Consider the following 10,536-nt stretch of genomic DNA (forward strand, 5'->3'; position numbering starts at 1 on the left):
CAGGGACATGCAAATCAAAACTACAATGAGGTATCACCTCATACCTGTCAGAATGGCTAAAATCAGCAACACAAGTAACAAGACTTGGTGAGGATGTGGAGAAAAAGGAACCCTCTTGCACTGTTGGTGGGAATGCAAAGTGGTGCAGCCACTGTGGAAAACAGCATGGAGATTCCTCAAAAAGTTAAAAATAGAACTACCCTATGACCCAGCAATTGCATTATGAGATATTCACTCAAAGAATACAAAAACATTAATTCAATGGGATACATGCATCCTGATGTTTATAACAGTGTTATCTACAACAGCCAAATTATGGAAGCAGCCCAAGTGTCCACTGATACATAAATGGATAAAGAAAAGGTGGATTGTGTAAGACTGATGAATCATAGACCTATACTACTGAAACAAAAAATACTTTATATGTTTAAAAAAAAAAAAAAAAGCCTGAGTGGCTCAGTTGGTTAAGTGGCTGCCTTCGGCTCAGGTCATGATCCTGGAGTCCTGGGATCGAGTCCTGCATCGGGCTCCCTGCTCAGCGGGGAGTCTGCTTCACCCTCTGACCCTCCCCCACCATGCTCTATCTCATTCTCTCTCTCAAATAAATAAATAAAATCTTAAAAAAAAAAAAGAAGGTAGTAGGAAGGGAAAAATGAAGAGGGGGAAATCAGAGGGGGAGATGAACCATGAGAGACTATGGACTCTGAGAAACAAACTGAGGGTTCTAGAGGGGAGGGGGGTGGGGGGATGGGTTAGCCTGGTGATGGGTATTAAAGAGGGCACATTCTGCGTGGAGCACTGGGTGTTATACACAAACAATGGATCATGGAACACTACATCAAAAACTAATGATATAATGTATGGTGATTAGCATAACATAATAAAATAAAAAAAGGTGGGATATATATATGTATACACACACACACACACACACACACACACACACATATGCAATGGAATATTCAGCCATAAAAAAGAATGAAATCTTGCCATTTGCAATAACATGGATCAATCTAGAGGGTATAATGCTAAGCAAAAGAAGTCAGAGAAAGACAAATACCATATGATTTTACTCATATGTGAAATTTAAAAAACAAACAAGCAAAGGGAAAAAAAGAGAAAGATAAACCAAGAAACAGACTCTTAACTATAGAGAACAAACTGATGGTTACCAGAGGGGAGGTGGGTGGGTGGATGGATTAAATAGGCGATGAGGATAAAGGAGTGCACTTGACATGATGAATGCTGGGTGATTAAAATAAAAATGTAAAAAAATATATTCACTATGTTCTAGCAATTCTGCTCCCAGGTTTATGTCTTAGTGGGTCACACACAAAGTGAGTTGGGACGTGTTCTCTCCTACTCTACTTTCTAAAAGAATTTGTGTTGGATTGACATTTATTTCTTCCTTAAATGATTCATAGAATTTGCCAGTAAAACCATCTGGGTCTAGAGTTTTTAGTTTTGTTTTTGTGGGGGAAGTCTTAAATTACATATTCAATTTCTTTAGTAGATTTAAGGCTAGGTTTTTTACTCATGAATTTTGAGAGTTCTTTATATATTCTAGCTACTAATCCTTTGTCAGATATGTAGTTGGCAAATATTTACTCCCAGTCTGAAGTATTTTCTTAACCGGATCTTTCAAAGAGCAAAGGTTTTTAGGTTTGATGAAGTCCAGTTTATCAGTTTTCTTTTATGGATCATGCTTTTGATGTCATGTTTAAAACTCTTTGCCTCAGACGCCTGGGTGGCTCAGTCGGTTAAGCCACTGCCTTCAGCTCAGGTCATGATCCTGGAGTCCCGGGATCGAGTCCCGCATCGGGCTCCCTGCTCGGCAGAGAGTCTGCTTCTTCCTCTGACCCTCCCCTCTCTCATGTTCTCTCTCTCTATCTCATTCTCTCTCTCAAGTAAATAAATCTTTAAAAAAAATAAATAAAAAAAATAAAACTCTTTGCCTCACTATTGATACTAAAGATTTTTCTTCTGTTTCTTTTCTAAAGTTCTTTTATTGTTTTGTACTTTACACTTAAGTCCATGATCTATTTTGAGTTAATTTTTGTCTAAGGTGTGAGACTAGGTCAAGGTTCGTTTTTTTTGTTTGTTTGTTTGTTTTTTTTTGCCTAAGGATGTCCAAGGTCTCCAGCTCCATTTGTTGAAAAGGCTTTCTCCCACCCAGTTATTTTTGCACCTTTGTCAAAAATCAGTTGGGCATAGTTGTGTGGGTCTCTCCTGGGTTTTCTATTCTGTTCTACTGATTTATGTATCTATCCCTCCCTCCACCAATACCACTATAGTCTTGATTATTGTAGCTGTATAGTAAGTCTTGAAACTGGGCAGATTGATTCCTTCTACTTTATTATTTTTTCAAAACTGTCTTCCTATTCTAGTTCCCTTGCCTTTCCATACAAATTTTAGAATGATCTTGCCTATATCTACATAAAATCATCTGGGATTTTGACAGGAATTATTAAGCCCTCTGTGGTTTACATGTGTACACAAATGACATCTTTACCATGTTGTTTTGCAATCTGTGAACATGGTATGTTTCTACCTTTACTTAGATCTTTGATTACTTTCATCAGCATTGTATAGTTGTTTACAAGTCCTACAAATGTATTTTAGGTTTGCAACTAAGTATTTCTTTGTGAGCAAGTATAAATGGTATTTTTAATTTCAGTGTCTACACGTTCATCTTTAGTGTACAAAACCATGGGTTTTTTTATGTTTATTCTGTACCTCGTAACCCTGCTGAACTCACTTATTCTAGGAAATTTTTGTAGATCCTTTGGGATTTTCTATATAGACAAACATGTCAACTGTAAATAGCAACAGTAGCAATAGTTTGAGTCTTCTTTTCTGATCTGTATGCCTTTTATTTCCTTTTCTTCCATACCACATTAGCTAGAACTTCTAGCACTATTCTGAATAAGAATGGAAATCCTTGCATTCTTTTCAAATTTAGGAAGAAAACATGCAATATTTTCACCATTAAGTGTAATGTTAGCTATAGATTTTTAAGAGATTTTCTTTCTGAAGTTGAGGAAATTCCTCTCTATTCCTAGTTTTCTGAGTTTTTATCATGAATGGGTACTGAATTTTGTCAAATGTCTTTTCTAATCAATTGATGTAATCCTGTGACTTGTTTTCTTTAGCCTTTAAACATGGTGAATTACATTGATTTTCTACTATTGAACCAGTCTTTGTATTCCCAGAATGAATTTCATCTTGCCATAGCATATAATTCTTTTTTATATATTGCTGGATTCTATTTGCTAATATTTTGTTAAAGATTTTTGTGCCTATATTCATCAGGGATATTGGTCTGTAGTTTTCTTTGTTTATACCATCTCTTCCTGGTTTTGATATGAGTAATATTAGCTTCATAAACTGAATTGGGAAGTGTTCCTATTTTCTGAAAAAGGTTGTGTAGAATTAGTGTTATTCTTTAAACAGTCGGTAGAATTCCTCAGTCAGACAGATAATCGGGGCCTAGAAATTTCTTTCTTGGGAGTTTTAAAATTGTAAGTTTAATTTCCTTAATAGTTTATAGGGTTAGTTATTTATTTCATATTGCATGAGTTGTAATACTTTTTTTTTTTTTTTTGGAGGAATTGTTCCATCCTAACTATGCTGTCAAATATATGTCTATCCAGCTATTTGTAGTATTACTTTATATAGTATGTCTGCAAGATCTGTAGTAATATTTTACTCCTGATGTTGATAATTTGTGTCTTTTCTGTTGTCTTGTTAGAGGTTTGTAATTCTTTCCATCTTTTCAAAGAAATGGCCCTTTGTTTCATTGGTTTGTTCCATTGTTTTTCTATCATCAATTTCATGGATTTCTGCTCTTACCTTTATTATTTCCTTTCTTCTGTTTGCTTCAGATTTATTTTGCTCTTTTTCACCCCTAGATTATCAAGGTGGGAGTTTTGATTATTCATTTGAGACTCTCTTTTCTAATGTATGCGTTTAGTGCTATAAACTTCCCTCTCAGCATCGCTTTAGCCACACAAATTTTGATATACTGTATTTTCATTTTCATTACATGCAATCTAACTTTTAATTTCCCTGTCTCTTTGACCCATGGATTATTTGTAAGTATATTGTTTAGCTTCTGAACGTTTGGAGATTTTCCTCTTACTGATTTCTAGTTTGATTTTGTTGTGGCCAGAGAACACACTCTATATGATTTCAATTCTTCTAAATTTTTCAAAATTTATTTTATGGCCCAAGATATAGCCTTTCTTGGTATATGTTCCATGAGTACTTGAAAATAATGTGTATTTTCTTGGGTGGAGTATTCTATAAATGTCAATTAGATCATACTGGTGGAAAAAGTGTTGTTGAGTTCTTCTATATAGTTGTTGATTTTCTGTCTTAGTTGTTTTACCAATTTTTGAAAGGGGTGTTGAAGTCCCCAACTGCAATTGTGGTTTGGTTTTATTTCTCCTTTCTGTTCTATCAGTTTTACTTCACATATTTTGCACAATATTATTTGGTATACACATTTATATTGTTGTCTTATGAATGCATTGATACATTTATATAATGTCCCTCCCTGTCTTTGTCAAATTCTTCTTCTCTACTTTATCTGATATTAATATAGCTACTCCTGCTTTAATTAATTTTTGCATAAGTTGTTTTCACCCTTTCTGTTCAAATAACTTTATTCCAATAAAGAATAACCAAATGAAGAATAACCAAAAGAATGGTTATTCTTTTAGGGTAGGTCTGCTGGTGACAAATTCTCCTACATCTGAGAATGTACAAATTTCCCCTTCATTCCTGAAGAGTATTTTCACTGGGTATAATATTCTGAGTTAATAGTTCTTTTCTTTCAAAACCTGAAAAATACCATACTACTCCCTATAGTTTCCATGGTTCATGAGAAATCTACTGTCATTCAAATTGTTTTCTTTTAGGTGTCATTTTTTTAAGCCACTTTCAATATTTTTTTTTTAGTTTTCAGAAGCTTAATTACATGTTTGATACTGATTTTTTTCATGTTTATCGTTTGGGGTTCACTCTGTCTCTTGTCAAAATTTGGGGAATTTTCAGCTATTTTTCATCAGGTGCTTTCTCAGCTCCTTCTGGGATTTTGATGACACAATGTTAGATCTTTTGTTATAATCCCACAGGTTCCAAAGGCCCTGACCATTTCTTTCAGTCTATCTTCTTTGTTATTCAAATTGAGTGATTGATATTGTTCTTCTCTTACCCCCTTTTAGTTATTTATACTTTTCAGGTCTAGAATTTCCATATGGTTCCTTTTTGTAGTTCCTGTCTCTGGCAAGGTTCCCTATCTGTATATTCACTCAAGCCATACTTTCCTTTAGTTTCTTATACATATTTTCCTTTCATTGCTTGAGCACACTAATAACAGCTACTTTGAAGTGCTAAATCCGGTATCTGAGCCCCCTAGAGTCAATTTCTATTGAGTGTCGTTTACCCTGAGTATAAATTACTGTTTATAATTTCATGTTTTTCTAACAGGGCTATAATTTCGTTTATTTGCATGTCTGGTAATTTTGTTTGAAAGCTGGTTGTTGTGGATAATATGTTGTAGTAAGTTTGTTTTCTCTTATATTCTCAAGATTTATTGGTGGTGTAGTTATAGCAGGCAATCTGGGGTGAGGGTGGGCTTAAATTGCAAATCTTTTATTTCCTGTGTTATGTAACAGTAGATAGTTCTGCTTCTTCCATCTTCTAGCAGCAGTTTTTTTTTTTTAAGCCTGGTCTCAGGGCATCTCCCATTTATATAGTTTAGTCACTGGCCCAAGATGTGAGATTTTGGCTCAGATTCTGGGGCTCACTTCCACTACAGTCCTTTTGCTTATGGGGTTTTCCGTTTAAATTTCCAGCTGTTCTCCATTACCAAACCCTGACCTCTGACACCTCAGTTGCTAGCCAAGCTGGACATGAATTGAGGAATGCCCTCAGTCAAAAAAGTAGCAAATTTGCACATCTTGGCCAGTGCACTTCTGTCATTCAAAGGAAGACTCTTCACTGGACTCTGCCAGCTTTATCTGGTAGGTCTCCTGAGTCTCCTCCATGCATGTGTACTTTAGCAGTCACACAAAGACTCAGGCAGAGTTTACGTTCATATTTTGGTTTTATCCCTCATGCCACTCTCTCATTTCCAGGATTTCTGCTCTTAAGTTTCCAGCTGCTTTACTAGCCCTGAACTCTGTTCTCTGCTATTTTGAGCCAGTAAGGCTGTGGTTTTCTGCCTTTGGAACTGGTAGATGGGGTGGGGTTGGGAAGGACCTTTAGGCAAAGACCACAAAATCACATTTTATCCATTGCAGTTGAAGTCTTTTAAGGGTAAATTCTCCTCTAGTTTTTGCCTGCTTTTGTTCACTTTTCAGTGTCTTCAAATAGTTGCTTTTTGGCTTACATTCTGTTTAGATTTTATAGTTGTTAATTTTGTTATATTTTATTTTTATTATTTCTTTAAAGATTTTATTTGACAGAGAGAGACAAAGTGAAAGAAGGAACACAGGTAGGGGGAGTGGGAGAGGGAGAAGCAGGCTTCCCGCTGAGCAGGGAGCCCGATAAGGGGCTCGATCCCAGGACCCTGGGATCATGACCTGAGCCGAAGGCAGATGCCTAATGACTGAGCCACCCAGGTGCCCCAATTTTGTTATATTTTATAAGGGAATAAAGGCCTGACAAATTAACTTGAAATCTGGAAGCAAGACTCACATACATTTTTAAGAGAACATTATAAGAAAATTCTCTACCCAATTTTTTGTGGTCACAAGATTTGCATAATCTAAATGTCCTTTACTAGGGGTATGGATATGTTAAAAGTTCTAAACAGACACTCTGGAACACTAAACAGACATTGGAGGCAAGTAAGTCCTAGATCCTAGGAGTACAGTACTGAATAAAATAGACCAAGACCCTGCTGCCTTGGAATTTACATTCTAATGTGGAGAAGTACACAATAATCATATAAACAAATGAATGTATAATTTAAAAGATGATGATAAGTTCCTTGAAGAAAAACTAAGCATGGTAAGGCAGTAGAGAGGGGGACTATAAAAACTGACATTTGAACAGAGACCTGAATAAAGTGCATAGTGAGCCATGTAGATATTGTGGAAATAACAATCCACATAGAAGGAATATTAAGTACAATGACCCTGTGGCAGGGGCATGCCTAGCATTTTCAATAAATAGCATGGTGGACCGTGTAGCTGAAAAGACATGAGTAGAGGGAGTATTAGATAACTGGAATCCAGAAAATACAGGGACTTTAAAAAAAAAAAATTTTTTTTTTAAGATTTTATTTATTTGACAGAGAGAGACATAGTGAGAGAGGGAACACAGCTGGGGGAGTGGAAGAGGAAGAAGCAGGCTTCCCACTGAGCAAGGAGTCTGATGTGGGGCTTGATCCCACGACCCTGGGATCATGACCTGAGCCGAAGGCAAACGCTTGATGATTGAGCCACCCAGGCGTTGCAAATACAGGGCCTTTTAGGCCACAGTAAGAACTCTGGACTATGTTATGAGTGAGATGGGAAGCCATTAGAGCATTTGAAGAGGAAAAGTGAGTTAAAGGTACATATAGCAACAATGTATAGCACTTAATTAAAAGCACTGTGTTGAGAAAAAAAAGATTTATAGAAAAATATGTTCACTCATGAGCACAGCTGTAAAAGTCCTATGCAAAATATTACCAAACTGATTTCAGCAATATATTAAAAAGGATAATAATCAACTAAGGTGATTATATTCTAAAAATTCAAGGTTGATTTCACATATGGAAATGAATCTATTACTTGCTACACTGACAGAACTTTTTTTTTTTAAAGATTTCTTTTTTTTTGAGAGAGAGAGAATGTGTGTATGACAGGGGGCAAGGGGTGAGGGAGAGTTTCAAAATGCAGGGCTTAACCTCACGACCCTGAGATCACGACCTGAGCCAAAACCAAGAGTCAGATGTTCAACTGACTGGGCCACCCAAATGCCCTTACACTGACAGAACTTTTTAAAAATATATATGATATCTCAATTCAAAAGCAGCATTTGACAAAATTTGAAATCCAATTCATGATAAAAATAATAGCAAACAGAAAGGCACATCATTAATCTGACAACCATTAATCAGAACCTCACTGCAAATATCATACCCAATGATGAAATACTGAAAGCTTTTCTTTCAAGTTTGAGAATGAGACAAGCACTTCCACCAACATCACTTTTCTTGAACACAGTAACAGATCTCCTGGCCAGTGGAGTAAAGCAAGAAAAAGAAATAAATGGTACAAAATTGGAAAGAATGAAATAAAGTTAATATATTCAGAAATAATGAGTATGTAGAAAAGTAGAAAATACAGATATATTATTGAATTAATTAGTAAATGAGGTTATTTATATTTAGTAAAGGTGCTGCTCCATGGTCAACATATAAAAAATAGTAATGTATTTCTATGTACAAGCAAGCAGAAAATGAAATTTTAAAGGATCCCATTTGTAAGTCATTAAAAAAACCAGTAAATGCCAAGGAATAAATCTAACAAAAGATATGCAGAACTCTGTACATAAATCTATAAAATATTATTGACAGCAATTAAAGAAAGGGAGCATATCGGCCACAGACTTGAAGACTATTATAATTCGCCCCAAACTGATCCAGCGTAAGAAAATCACATCAGGGTGTCTGGGGAGCTCGACAATCATAAAAATGCAAAGGGCCAACAACAGTCCTTTTGGAAAAGAAAAATCGTGTGGGACATGTTGTACCACATATGAGGACTTACTAGAAAGCTATTGCAATGAAAACAGTGAGGTACTGGTACCAAGATAGACACATAGATCTAGGAAAGGATTAGGATCAGAAAACAGGCTCACACATACAGAGAAAAATATGGAAAGGAGGCAATGCATAGGAATGGGAAGGTTTTTTCAGTGAACAGTTTTGGATTAATTAGGTATCTAGATGGAAATAAAATTAAACTCAGGTTCCCCTTCTAACCACACATAAAAATCAGTTGCACATGGGTTGTTGGCAAAATACAAATACTTCCAAAAGATAATTTAGTAGAATATCTTCACCATTAGGGGGTAGGAATGACTCCTTAAATAGGTACACACAGCATTAATCATAAGGGAATGATTGATAAACTAGACTATATTAAAATTAAGACTTCCATTCATCAATAAACACCCATGAAGAGTGATAAGGCAAACTGCAGAATGGGAGAGGATACTTGTACACATATAACTTAAAGGGGTTATACCCAGTATATATCCAAAGAACTCCAAAAACAGTAAGAAAAAGATAATCCAATAGTAATGGGCAAGAGACTTGAACAGGCACTTTATACAAGAGTATTTTCGAATAGCCATTAGAATCATGAAAAGATCAATCCCATTAGTAATCAGGGAAATGCAAAGTAAAACCAAATGACATTAACATTACACATACAACTGGGGGGAAATGCCACAAGATAGCAGAGATATGAAACAACCACAAGATAGCAGAGATATGAAATAAAGTGAATTCTCATATGGATTAAACTCTCATATTCTTGATGAAGAGAGTATAAATTGAAAAATTTGGAAGCAGTCTGGCATTATCTGCTAAAGGTTAAGGATATTCGTACTTTACAACCAAACAGTTCTACTCCTAGTTATATCCCCAACCTAAATGTGTACACACGCACAAGAGGCATTTGCAAGATTATTCACAACATTATTCGCAGGAATCAGAAACTGGTTATTAGGTGGTTCACGAATCTTGTTTGTCTTCCCCCTGGGTACACGGTGGGAGTGTACTTTTTTTTTTTTTACCTTAAACTGTATCTATATACATATATTTTTATTATGTTAATCACCATACAACATTAGTTTTTGATGTAGTGTTCCATGATTCGTTGTTTGCGTAGAACACCCAGTGCTCCATTCAGTATGTGTCTTCCTTAATACCCATCACCAGGCTAACCCATCCCTCCACCCCCCTCCCCTCTAGAACCCTCAGTTTGTTTCTCAGAGTCCATAGTCTCTCATGGTTCATCTCCCCCTCCGATATCCACCCCTTCATTCTTCCCTTCCTGTTATCTTTTTTTTTTAAACATATAATGTATTATTTGTTTCAGAGGTACAAGTCTGTGATTCAACAGTCTTACACAATTCACAGCGCTCACCATAGCACATACCCTCCCCAATGACTATCACCCAGCCACCCCATCCCTCCCACCCCCCCCAACTCCAGCAACCCTGTTTCCTGAGATTAAGAATTCCTCATATCAGTGAGGTCATATGATACATGTCTTTCTCTGATTGACTTATTTCACTCAGTGTAATACCCTCCAGTTCCATCCCCGTCGTTGCAAATGGCCAGATTTCATTCCTTTTGATGGCTGCATAATATTCCTGTGTGTGTGTGTGTGTGTGTGTGTGTGTGTGTGTGTGTGTGTACACACATACACAACATCTTCTTTATCCATTCATCTGTTGATGGACATCTTGGCTCTTTCCATAGTTTGGCTATTGTGGACATTGCTGCTATAAACATCAGGGTGCACG

This window comes from Zalophus californianus, chromosome 11 (assembly GCF_009762305.2).
Source record: "Zalophus californianus isolate mZalCal1 chromosome 11, mZalCal1.pri.v2, whole genome shotgun sequence".
NCBI classification, from domain to species: Eukaryota; Metazoa; Chordata; class Mammalia; order Carnivora; family Otariidae; genus Zalophus; species Zalophus californianus.